This window comes from Lithobates pipiens, unplaced genomic scaffold (assembly GCF_037356315.1).
Source record: "Lithobates pipiens isolate NorthernLeopardFrog02 unplaced genomic scaffold, aLitPip1_a1.2 Scaffold_13, whole genome shotgun sequence".
Classification (NCBI taxonomy): domain Eukaryota; kingdom Metazoa; phylum Chordata; class Amphibia; order Anura; family Ranidae; genus Lithobates; species Lithobates pipiens.
The window spans coordinates 361,485,295-361,498,774 of NW_027507718.1; positions in this window are offsets into that span (position 1 = coordinate 361,485,295).

Below are 13,480 nucleotides of genomic sequence, written 5' to 3' on the forward strand. Positions count from 1 at the left end.
CCTTCCTCCGCTCCCTCAGATATGTACTCCTGAGGCCACCAATTTTCCCTTTTAAATAGTTGATGTCTGCCCTGGGGACCTCCGGCTTCACAAACTCAACCAGTTTCTCTATCGTTGCCTGCCTCTTTAGTCTGTTACTGTAATGTGGATGCGTAGCTTGCCACAGGCAGGGCAGCTCTCTGTACTTATCGATGAACAGAGGGAGGAAACTGTGGTCATTAAACCCGTTGATAATCTCTGCAAGACACAACACAAGACAAACCCTAATGTCAGGCTAAACTCGACTAAATCTTGTCCCAATGCAGGCCTCAATCTAGAAGCAGTATAGGCTAGTGATGTACCAAGTTAAAAATTGTACCTTCGTTTGCATGATCGGCACGTCAGCTTCTCCCTCTGTTCACAGATCGTAAGTATGACACACGCACGTTGCGTTTTATATACAGTGTGCATGCGTGAAACTCCGCCCGCCCCTGATGTTCTTTCTAGACTATTCCCTGCCCCTTCTCTTTCAGCGCAGTGGGGAGAGCACATGGCGGAGACAACGCAGGTGCACAATCATTGTTCCACTAACGTGGAGGAGGGCGAGGAAAGCCCGAAGCCTGAAACGTCCCGATCCCGGGGGAGAAGATTTAAGGCCTCAAATATGTCTTTTGGAGAGATGTTGGAGATGGTGGACATATTGAAGAGGACCGACTATGATGGAAAGTATGGACCTTACCCAAACCCAAATATCAGAAAGGCCAAGATCATGACTAAAGTTGTGAAGAGTCTTCAGAAGAATTTTGGGGTACGACGATCCAAGGATCAACTGAGAAAACGCTGGTCAGACCTGAAATTGAGGGAGCACGATCAGTACAGAAGGATCAAGCGAATTCTTCAAAAAAGTAAGCAGTTTTCGTGTGTTCATATTATTATTATTGCTTGCATACTGCTCCATGTACTTTGATTTAATGTTGTACATTTTAAAATGGCCACTTTCAAGTTCATGGGTTCAATCGTTCGTAATAAACATCGTTCGTTAGACCACTCCCAAAACGATGTTTTGCCAAATTACTCTTCACTACATTTGTTCACACTGTAAAAAGTGCCCAAAATAATGTTCTCACCTGTGAACTCTGCCAAAAAACACAATTGTATGACACTTCCAAGCAATGTTTCATATTCCTATTTCGGCCCTCTGTGTGCTAAGTATTCCTTTTTTACATTCTCATAGGGGAGAGAAGACTCGGGACGTCTGAGGACACCAGGGACCCCACACCCCACAAAGAAGGGGAAATTCCAACACCAGAAGCAGAGGAGGAGGAGGAAGGAGAGATTGTTGAAGTTGGATAAATTGTCACCATAACAGGCGAGTGTCAGAGACCACAGCTTCCGGTAAGCTAACCAATGTATGTCTGCAGATTTATAATACATGGTGTGTTTATTTTATTTTTTAGGTGATGTGGAAGAAGAATCACATTTTACCAGTGAAAGTGCCCAGATCCTCATTGGGGAGATAATGGGGTGCAATCGCGATTTAGAAAATATACAAAACATCAATGATGTTCAACAGAAAATGAAGAACATCATTGATATTTTGGGGAGAGTCTGAAACACCCCAAACTAGCTAGCAAAGTTTTTTATTTTTTCAAAAAACTTTTATATTTTTCCAAAAGCCAAATTTGGAAGATGCACACAGCATATCAAGATGTACTATATCCCATCATGGGGATCAATGTATGTGTGTTGTGGTAAGTGGCTGAGATGAAGGTGTTACACCCCCAAAACGTACATTGATACCCCATGATGAGAGATAGCACATGTTGACATTAGGCATGGGATCAGGAGGAAAATGGCCACTTTTGTATTCTCAGTGTGTGCATCTTCCAAATTTGGCTTTTCCAGGGGTGACATCCCATCTGATGAAGGCAATATCAGCACAGTTTGTACATACTCATGTCTGATATTGTCTTCACTTTTCAAAGTTGAACTTTGTAAGTTCCTGTGTACTGTATGTTATGCTTTGATACATGCCTGTTTACACAAAAACACCAAGTTATAAAAATGTTACCCAAAATAATGTTTTCTATACACTAAATATGTTGGTTTGTTGTAAAACCCTTTTCTAAACGCACATGTGAATGTGCTTTGAGTAAAAAGTGAATTTATCATCAATGTGTGGCCCCCTTTTTCAATGCGCAAATGCAGGATTTGAAGTAAAGTTGTTGTTTTCTTTTGCAATGGGTGTTATTTACTAAAGGCAAATCCACTTTGCACTCCAAGTGCAGTTTCAGGTGCACTTTTGCAGTACACTTGTAGTGCATAGTGGATATGCCTTTAGTAAATAACACCCACAGTGATGTTTACATTTCCCACATATTTCTGCCATGGTGCTGAAAATGAGCAATATTTTTGTCAGTGATGCACTACATACATTAGCAACAAAAACAAGGTGTGTGTGTAGCAGACCCTTAACATAATAAAATTATCTGAAGAAGAGACTGTCACCTCATCTTGCTCAGAACTTGGGTTTGCACTGTTGTAGAAAAAGGCCCAAAAAAAACACCAGAAATACCTAGGAGACACCTAAAACAAAGCCAAGCAGTAAATGAAAACAAAGATTATTGGAGTTTCAAAGAAAAATGTATTAAAAAATGCCTCTCAGACATTGTCTGGCATATCAATGGCCCCCCTACCCACAAAGGACTCCATGTATTGGGTTCTGACCTCGCGGGCGCTTTGGGGGGGGGGGGGGGGCAAGCCAGGACGAGCAGCTTCAAGGGCTGTGAGATTGTCATTTTCAGGCAAGTCTGCATCTGGGCCAACTGAGACCACATAGTTACCTGAATGTCTTTTAAAAAAATTGTGCAGAACACAGCAGGCAAGCACTATGTGATTTCGTTTATATTTCGCCATGTGGATTGGCATCAAAAATAGGCGGAGCCGGCTGGCCAGTATTCCAAAAGTGTTATCCATGACTCTTCTGGCTCTGGCCAGCTGGAAATTAAAGATCCTCTGATCCGGGGTGAGGGTCCTCAACGGGAAAGGCCGCATCAGATGGTTTGACAGGGCAAACGCCTCATCCGCGACGAAAAAGAATGGGAGTTCTTCTACATTCTCCTCTGGGGGTTACAAGCCCAGACTGCCACTCTGGAGATGCCAGTAGAATTCCGTCCGTGTGAACACTCCACCATACGACATCCGGCCATTTTGCCCCACGTCCACATAAAGGAAGTCATAGGTCGCTGACACCACCGCCAACATCACGATACTATTAAACCCCTTGTAATTATAATAGTACGACCCTGAGTTGGGGGTGGGACGATGCAGACGTGTTTCCCATCAATTGCACCTCCACAATTGGGAAAGTCCCAACGGCTGGCAAAGTGGGAGGCCACAGTCTGCCATTCCTGTGGCGTTGAAGGAAACTGTGGAGTGAAACAAGAAAAAAAATTACTAATTTTGCACATCAACATTGCAAACAGATTAGACACAAAAAATTTTGGCCAAGATCAGTATAACATTTTGTAAAAATGAGTATTTAAAGAGGAAGTAAACCCTGATGGGTTTACTTCCTCTTTTTTTCCCTGCAAAGGTAAAGCATAATGGACTACTATGCATCGCATAGTAGCTCATTATGTGTCACTTACCTGACACAGGAGCCAGCGAAGTCGCCGCTGTCACCTGTAGTCCGCCGCATCCATCTTGGTTGTGGCGTCTCTCGCAGCTCCGACGAATGACAGCGGAGAAGCCGCGATGACGTCACTCCCGCGCATGCGCACGGGAGTCGCGTCTCGGAGCTCCGACGCTGCCATTCGCCGGAGCCGCGATGACGTCACTCCCGCGCATGCGCACGGGAGTAGACAAATTTGGCAAATCCATTCTTGGACTTGCCGCATTTAGTGCGCCTGCGCGCCGCTGTCTACGGCGCATGCGCCGTAGACAGCGGTGCCCATTTTCGGGCAAATATCTCCTAAACCATATAGGTTTAGGAGATATTACTTGGACCTACAGGTAAGCCTTAATCTAGGCTTACCTGTAGGTCAAAGTTGTTTGGAAGGGTTTACTTCCATTTTAAAGCTTAAAGTATAAGGTCCCCTTATCAGAGTCATCATTGCTAAGTGACTAGACTATAGGTTTATGGGCCCAGAAGAGCATGCTGGGGAAGTTAGTGAAGGCAAATATGCATGAATGACAAAAAAGAACTTGAAAAGCTTCCAGCATGCATGAGGACAACGGGGCACAGTATATCAATTAGAGCATATTGCAATCATGGTAATTAGGGAATGAGGAAAGAAATCCAATACATTAGCAATCATTAAATATATAGAATGTGATGTTAAAGGAGAAAACTTACCTTCCCCATGAAAGTGGAGTTACCCTTTAAATTTGCAATTTACAATGTCTTAAATGCATAAAAATAGCACCCTAATACTAGTATTACATTTCTAGAATGAAAACAACAAAATAACTTTTGGAAAGAACTTATGTTAAGTTTTTTGATGAATTATTTTTAGCTTGCTCTATAACATAATCTATGCATCACATGTCACAGATTGACAATGATGTTACATGAGCATTTAAAACACACATTTTATATATTTATTCATTTGCTTTCAAATGATATTGTCTGGCATACCAAGCTTTTTTTCCTTAATTATTAGTTTCTGTATTTATTTTCATTTCTTTTGGAAGCCATTTGAGTTTTAGAAATGTTTGCTCAGTTTTATAAAGATAATTGCACAGGACACAAGGGCATTTAAGAGCATGTATGCTTAATTGCACTCTAATTGCTTTCTAATATGACACCATTTAAGTATTCATTATCATAAAAAAAAAATGGATAAAAAAATTACCAGTATGCAAAACAGCAGCAAAACTTTTTTAAATGGTTAATTGGGGTTAGATAGAGGTATTGAGGTGTTTTAAGGACACCTTTCACATCCTAAATTTGTCTAAATAAATAAAACAATGACTATAGAAAAAGCTGATAACTTTGTACCTTAACAAGCTAGATACTGATACACACACACTCACACATTTTGATAAATAAAAGATGTTGAAAAATAATTAAATTTATAATAAAAGTGAGCATCCTAAAAGTGCTGAAATAACTAGCTATACATAGTAAACACGTGTTTTTTTTTATTGTTTAATAAACAAGCTAAAATTTATGCACTTGGGCAGGCCAACATCATGCAGTTTTTTCTCACATTCTATGTGGATGGATGCATTCCTCCAGATGCTCTATTGTATTTGACAGCAGGAGGTTTCCCAGCCATCAGAATACAATGATTACTGCCGGTCCCTATAGCTGCAGGGAGTGATTGCACAAAAAAACTCAACAAGCTGGTTGCACCGAAATCAGTCGATAGATCAACTTTATTACAACCATCCTGCCAATAGATGGATTGAAATCTGGCCAGTTCTTGCTAAACATGACAAAGTTTGATCGGTCTATGGCTGACTTTAGCCAATTTCCCTTCATTCTGCTAATGGACAGCACAACTTTCATAGAGCAGAATAAAGTGGGATTCTCTTCCTGCCTTTTCCAACTAGTACAGACCACCACATTCAATTGTGTTGTGCTGAGTAGGAAGAACGACCACATACATGTGATTCGATTCAAATATAGGCAAAATGGTTGATGCTAACCATTACACCATAAAAGTTAAATAGTTTTCACTGAAAAAACTATAGAGTTTCCGGAATTATAACAGGATTGTTAGAAGTGCCCATTTATAATGCAAGTGATGGTTAGAGAAGATATACAGTATGTATTAACCACTTAAGAACTAGAGGTTGTTTAGCCCCATGGACACATCTAATATTAACATTTCATTGACTAAAATAATGATTTGGAAACATCTTTGTCAATAATTACAATATCAAAGTAATTCATACTGTACATAGTTTCGGGGTGATAAAAATAACTTTCTTTTGTTGGAAATTATTGTCCAAAATGATTGCATTGGATATGAATATTAATGACAAAAAAAGAAAAAAACATGCTATAAGTAAATTTAAAACAACTAAAGTTACTTTAGAAACAAAACAACATTTATTCTGCTACTTGTTCAATTTATCATGGCCATAAGAAAAAAAAAACTGCATAAGGAAAAAAAGAGGAGGAATGGGTTAAATGAAGTTCTAACTATGGTTGGTAAATTAGGGGTTACAGTGTATCTCATGGCAAAGGAAAAAAACAAACATTCAGTGCATCACTTCAATAAATGCAAATGTCCCAACAAGTACAGAAAAATACCTGCTGGTCCTGTCAGAAATGCGCTCAGCTGCTAATTTCTTGAGCTAAAAATGCATAGGGGACAGAACAGCACTGGATTTCTTGTTAAATTTACTTATTGAAATTTAACAAATAAATCAGGAAACAAGTTCAAAAGTGATACAGGAATATAATATGTTAGGATACAATAGAAGATTATAATTCCTTAATATAACTAAAAATTAAATTTGTCTCATACTTTAGTCAAAAGATTAATAATTCAAAGAGACAATTTCCTATACTATTCAAGAGAAAATAATTCTAAACATGAACAATGGTAATATAATGAAGTCTCAAGTTAATAATAAGTTGAGATTATCTAGAGTATTTAATAAAGGAAGCGTTACGGGATTATCACTGTTATAATTCAAGCAGGAGAAAATATCAGTAATTTTCTAGTATCGTAAGAAACAAGGAATGCAATTAAAGGTACAGCACCGGATTTCAAGTTGCTGTCCAACAAGTATATCATTTTTTTGTTGGTGAATTAAAAAAACCAAAGGGCAGCAAATTCCTATTTTGGAGTGTATATAACCTTTAAGGCCTGATTCATACCTATGCATTTTTAGTGCTTTTTGCATTTTGCAGATTTGCACTACAGTCCATTTACCATGGTTTCCTATGGAACACTTTTTGTTGTGCAAATCTGCAACATGCAAAAAGCACAAAAAATGCATAGGTGTGAATCCAGCCTCACTGGAGAAGAACCTTTACAGCAGAGATCAATATTAAAATAGTTTTATACTGTGATTATACTGTGATTGGCTCCTTTTATTTGATTAGGACAAAAAGTGTTATGCTGACAGTGGGTCCCATGGGGGTAATTTACAATTGACATACATGGATTTTAGTTTTAAATCACTTATTCCAGGATGTTTATATTACTTTAAATCCTCACATAGGTAAACCCCAAAGCTCAAATTATCTTTAGTAAGTTAAAGTAATTTCAAAAGTAATTTTCATTCCTTTCCCATCTGCTGCTTTCATGAAAATAATACATGGAAATTCTGCTACAAAAGGTCTTTGTTCAGACATTTGCCCTTATAGTGTCTGCTAGTTGTGCTCTTGTGTTATCAACCTGTTGCATGTGTTTACAACAGAGACTATTAGCAACAATAGCAAATATCATGTCTCATGTAAAAAAGGGATAAAAAAGTTTATACACAGTGGATGATTTACTAAACCTGGTACAGACATAATCAGGTGTGACTGGGCATAGAAACCAACCAGCTTCTAGGATTTATTGCCAAACTTAAAGTGTTACTAATCCCACAACAGTAAAATCAGTCTGTATATGCAGTAAAGCATGATTGTTATACTCACTGTGGAACCTAAGTGGCTAATCATTCACATTGTGTGAAAAGGTTGTTTGATCCAGTGCTCTCTAATCCTCCCCTTCTTCCACAGTCCTCATCCTATCTGCTGATAGAACAGAGCCTTGGTGGAAATCTGCACATGCTTAGTTTGGTGTGTATTGGGAGGGTGCATGTGATCAGCACAGGGCCAATAAGCACTGTCCAGACAAAGGGTCAGGGGTCATGCAGCCTCATAGGGAAGTCAGAGGAGAATGAAAACACCTCCTACAAGATTAAACCAGTGCTCAGCAGGACACTGATAGAAGTCACAAGTAGGGATGGCCGAACGGTTCGCCCGGCGGTCGTTTCGTGGCGATTTTTGGCTGTCCGCTGTCCGCCCGATCGGCGGACTATTGCCGCCGTTCGCCCGGTGGACTTCCGTGTTTACTGTGTAAAAGAACTTTGACCTATGATGACACATCCATCATGGGGTACAGGACAGCCAATTGAGACATTACAGCACATGGACACTTGGACATTCCCCCTAACTTATAAATAGACCCGATCCGACGGCCATTTTACATTCTTTCTTCTGTCACTATAGGGAGAGGTTGCTGTGTGGAGCAGGGAGAGATTGCAGTGACCCAAATCGCTAGCTATTTGGTCCACAAAAGTTCTTTTCAGGACTGGTATAGGTGTTAGGTGTAGTTCAGGATATAGGTTTGAGGCACTGCTGTGCTACTGATTGTTGCAGCAGCCTGTCTCTTGTCAGTGTAGAGAGAGGGACAGTACGCTGTGTGCTGCAGGGACAGTCAGTTTAATCATTAGCTGTTACTATTAGGTCCACAAAAGTGCTATTCAAGTTATTGTTCCAGCAGCCTCTTTTTTGTCAGTTTAAATAGGGACAGGCAGGAAGCTGTGTGTGAGGCAGTGAGGGACAGTCAGTTTAATCAGTAGCTGTTACTATTAGGTCCACAAAGGTTCTTTTCAGGACTGGTATGGTAATAGGCTTGTACACGTATAATATTCTTTCTTCCAAATATAGAAAGAATATTATACTTGACTGCTGTCCTTCTACTGCAGTAGTCCTTTATCAGTATAGGGACTGAGGTACAGTCTGCTAATCATTCACAACCTACTTGTTCCACAAAGGTCCTTATAAGGACTGGTAAGGTCTAGGGTGCTACAGTACATAGGGTTGAGTGAGGCACAGTCTGCTATTCCTTAAGGACTGGTATAGGTCCACAATACATAGGGTTGAGGTGCACTACTGCTGACTGCTGCCCTATACTGCAGCAGTCCTTTATCAGTATAGGGACTGAGGTACAGTCTGCTAATCATTCACAACCTACTTGTTCCACAAAGGTCCTTATAAGGACTGGTAAGGTCTAGGGTGCTACAAAACATATGGTTGAGTGAGATACAGTCTGCTATTCCTTAAGGACTGGTATAGGTCCACAATACATAGGGTTGAGGTGCACTACTTCTGACTGCTGCCCTATACTGCAGCAGTCCTTTATCAGTATAGGGACTGAGGTACAGTCTGCTAATCATTCACAACCTACTTGTTCCACAAAGGTCCTTATAAGGACTGGTAAGATCTAGGGTGCTATAGTACATAGGCCTGAGTGAGGTACAGTCTGCTATTCCTTAAGGACTGGTATAGGTCCACAATACATAGGGTTGAGGTGCACTACTTCTGACTACTGCCCTATACTGCAGCAGTCCTTTATCAGTATAGGGACTGAGAGTTTTGTCACAGGGTCATTTAAAAAATGACAGGCAGAGGAAGAGGCAGGCCCTTCTGCAGGGGTGGTAGGGGTAGGGCAGGAGCAACAGGCTTGAGCCAAAGTGGGAAGTTGCAGAAGGTGCGTTCAATTACTTTAAAGGACGCACCAGACTTGGTTGAGTGGCTCACTCAGCCTTACTCTTCTGCACCCTCCTCATCCTCTCGATCTGTACCCTCTTCTTCACTCTCTGCTATGTGCACCCCCAAAGACACTACCACCAACAACACCACCACCACATACCTTCCGCTTGAGTCACAGGAATTATTTTCTGATACATATCAAGACCTTTCTGATGCGCAGCCACTCTTGGTATTGGATCAGGAAGAGGAGGTAGCAACAACCGCTACTCAGCAGTCTGACGACAGTACCCAGATCAGCCCAAGGAGGAGGTTGGTCCCCGGTGTTGCTGCCTACTCCGAGATCTCTGCTTATAGCGGTGGGGAAGGGGACGTAGATGATGACGTGTCTAGTGATGTCACGTGGGTGCCCACAAGAGAGGAAGAGGAGGGGAGTTCAGAGGGAGATATGGACCAGCAGATAGGGAGGAGAAGCAGGAATAACTTACATTGCACAGGAGGGACAAAGCAGACTGCTAATGTATCAGGAGCGAGTCATCGACCATGTACGGTCACATCTGGCGCTCCCAGGACACCGGCACATGGCTCCGCAGTGTGGGCTTTTTTTAACGTGTCCGCTGCTGACAATAGCGTTGCCATCTGCAATCTTTGCAGTCAACGCATTAGTCACGGTAAGCCCAAAACTCACCTAGGGACGACCGCCTTAAGAAGGCACATGAGCAGCCATCACCGAGCCCAGTGGGAGCAACAGAACACACAAAGCCACACTCCAGGCTCTCACCGTCCAGATTCGTCTTCTACTTCTCCTTCTCCTCTCTCCTCACAATTGTCCTCCACTCCACCTTCCATCACGCCAAGCTCACGTTTTTCTGCAAAAAGGCAGGCTTCCGTGGGCCTAATGTTCGAGCGTAAAAAAATGATGACGCCGGATAACCCTCTTGCCCAACAGTTGACGGCTGGCTTGTCAGAACTCATAGCCCGCCAACTACTGCCATATAAACTGGTGGACTCGGAGGCCTTTTGAAAATTTGTGGCCATTGGAACACCACAATGGAAGGTCCCAGGAAGGAAGTATTTCTCAGAGAAGGGCATCCCAGAGCTATATGGCCATGTTCAGCGGCAAGTGAATGTATCTCTGGCACACAGTGTTGGTGCCAAGATACATCTGACCACAGACACCTGGTCTAGCAAACACAGGCAGGGAAGGTATATCACTTTTACTGCCCACTGGGTGAACCTTCTGACGGCCGTCAAGCATGTAACCCGTGGCACCCGTGTAGATTTGGTTTTACCGCCACGGATTGCATGCAGGCCTGGCCCTTCTTCTCCTCCTCCTCCTACTCCATCCTCCTCCCTCTCCTCCTCAGCTGAATCCTCCTTTTCCGCTGCTAGCGTCTCTTCTGCTGCGCCACCCAAGCTCCCCAGAACCTATTCGACATGCCAGGTGAGACGTAGCCATGCTGGGCTGCATCTGTTGTGCCTTAAAGCCAAGAGCCACACTGGCCCGGCACTCCTTTCAACTTTGCGTTCACAGGCAGATCAGTGGCTAACACAGCTCAATTTGACAGTTGGTAAAGTGGTGTGTGACAACGGTGCCAATCTGCTTAGCGCATTGAAACAGGGCAAAATTACGCAGTGCCATGCATGGCACACGTCTTAAACTTGGTCGTGCAGCGATTAGTTGTCAAATACCCTGGGGTCCAGGACATCTTGCGGCAGGCAAGGAAATTCTCGGCCCATTTCAGAAGATCTTACACAGCCATGGCTCGCCTTGCTGACATTCAGCGGTGACACAATCTGCCGGTCAGACGTCTTATTTGCGATTGCCCGACGCGATGGAACTCAACCTTCTATATGCTTGATAGGCTGCTCCAGCAGAAACGCGCAGTTAATGTCTACCTGTATGAACTCTGCGGCAGAACAGGTTCTGGGGAGCTGGGTTTTTTTCACCACGCCAGTGGCTGCTCATGCGCGACGCATGCAGACTTCTGCGGCCATTTGAGGAGATCACCAAACTGGTCAGTCACAGCCATGGCGCTATCAGTGACATAGTACCTTATGCCTTCTTTATGGCGCGTGCATTGCATCGTGTCATTGATCAAGCTGTGGAGGAGCAGGAGCGGGAAGATGAGGAAGTCACAATGCTGGATGAATTCCCAGCGGGGGCTACTCTATCTGAGACAAGTCAACAACAGGAGTCTGAAGAGGAGTCAGAGGAGGATGGTGCCAGGGCGGATGAGGAGGAGCAAGAAGAGCATGCTTTAAACCTTTCTGGGATCCCTGTTGTTGTGCATGGATGGTGAGAGGAGAATGAAGAGGACGACATTATCCTGGATGATGAGCAGGAGCCAGGCCACCACACCGCTTCCAGTTTAGTGCAAATGGGGGCCTTCATGCTCCAGTGTTTTAATAGGGACCCCCGTATAAAAAGCATAAGGGTCAAGGACCAGTACTGGGTGTCAATGTACTTAGACCCCCGGTACAAACACAAAATGGCGGAAATGTTACCGCCGTCACAGAGGGCTGTCAGAATGGAGCACTTCCAGGCCTTGCTTCGAGAAATGCTGCATTCTGCTTTTGCGTGCGCTGGCAGAAGAGCAATTCCCACTCCCAGAGAAGGAGTTGCGGGTACCAATCCAACAGCGCCTGCAAGAAGAGGCCAGTTTGAAGATGTGTTGGTGACTTTGGATATGAGGTCATTCTTTCAGCCAACCCATCGACAGGTGTCATCCGGATCCAGCATCAGGGAACGCCTAGACCGTCAGGTGTCCGACTACATCGGGTTAACGGCCGATGTGGACGCTCTGAGGAGTGATGAACCCCTGGACTACTGGGTGGGCAGGCTTGACCTCTGGCCAGAGCTTGCCCAATTTGCAATGGAACTGTTGGCTTGCCCCTCGTCCAGTGTCCTGTCCGAAAAGGACGTTCAGCGCAGCAGGGGGGATCGTGACCGATAAGCGTACTCGCCTATCTCACGACAGTGTTAACTACCTCACATTTCTAAAAATGAATGAGGCATGGATCTCGTAGGAATTCAACACATGTGACCAGTAGACCATGTATATGTCTATAAACAATTTTTTTAATCGAGCACACAGACCTTTTTTCTTCATTTGGCTCACTTCCTTGTCCAAAAAAAGCACACCGTACTATATGCCCGTACCCTCCTGTTTGAAGAGGTTGAGCGGTGTCATATTTTTACTGGGGCTGCTTATTATGAGGGGCTCCCACCATCCCTGTGCTGTGCTGACTTCCTCATGGGGCTGCTTATTATGAGGTGCTCCCACCATCCCTGTGCTGTGCTGACTTCCTCCTGGGGCTATACCTCTGCTGTGCATATTATGAGGGGGCTCCCACCATCCCTGTGCTATGTTCATTATAAGGGGCTCCCACCATCCCTGTGCTATGCTGACTTCCCCCTGGGGTTGCTTATTATGAGGGGCTCCCACCATCCCTATGCTATGCTGACATCCTCCTGGGGCTGCTTATTATGAGGGGCTCCCACCTTCCCTGTGCTGTGCTGACTTCCTCCTGGGGCTGTACCTCTGCTGTGCATATTATGAGGGGCTCCCACCATCCCTGTGCTATGCTCATTATGAGGGGCTCCCACCATCCCTGTGCTATGCTGACTTCCTCCTGGGGCTGCTTACGGTGCAGGTGTCAGTGCTGTATATCACGGTGCTGGTGTCAGTGCTGTATATCACGGTGCTGGTGTGAGTGCTTTATGTCACGCTGCTGATGTCAGTGCTCTGTATCACGGTGCTGCTGTCAGTGCTGTATATCACGGTGCTGGTGTTAGTGCTTTATGTCACGCTGCTGATGTCAGTGCTCTCTATCACGGTGCTGGTGTCAGATCACTCTATCACGGTGCAGGCGTCATTGCTGTGTTTGTCACGCTGCTGATGTCAGTTCTCTCTATCACGGTGTTGGTGTCAGTGCTGTATATCACAGTGCTGGTGTTAGTGCTTTATGTCACGCTGCTGATGTCAGTGCTCTCTATCACGGTGCTGGTGTCAGATCACTCTATCACGGTGCAGGTGTCATTGCTGTATGTCA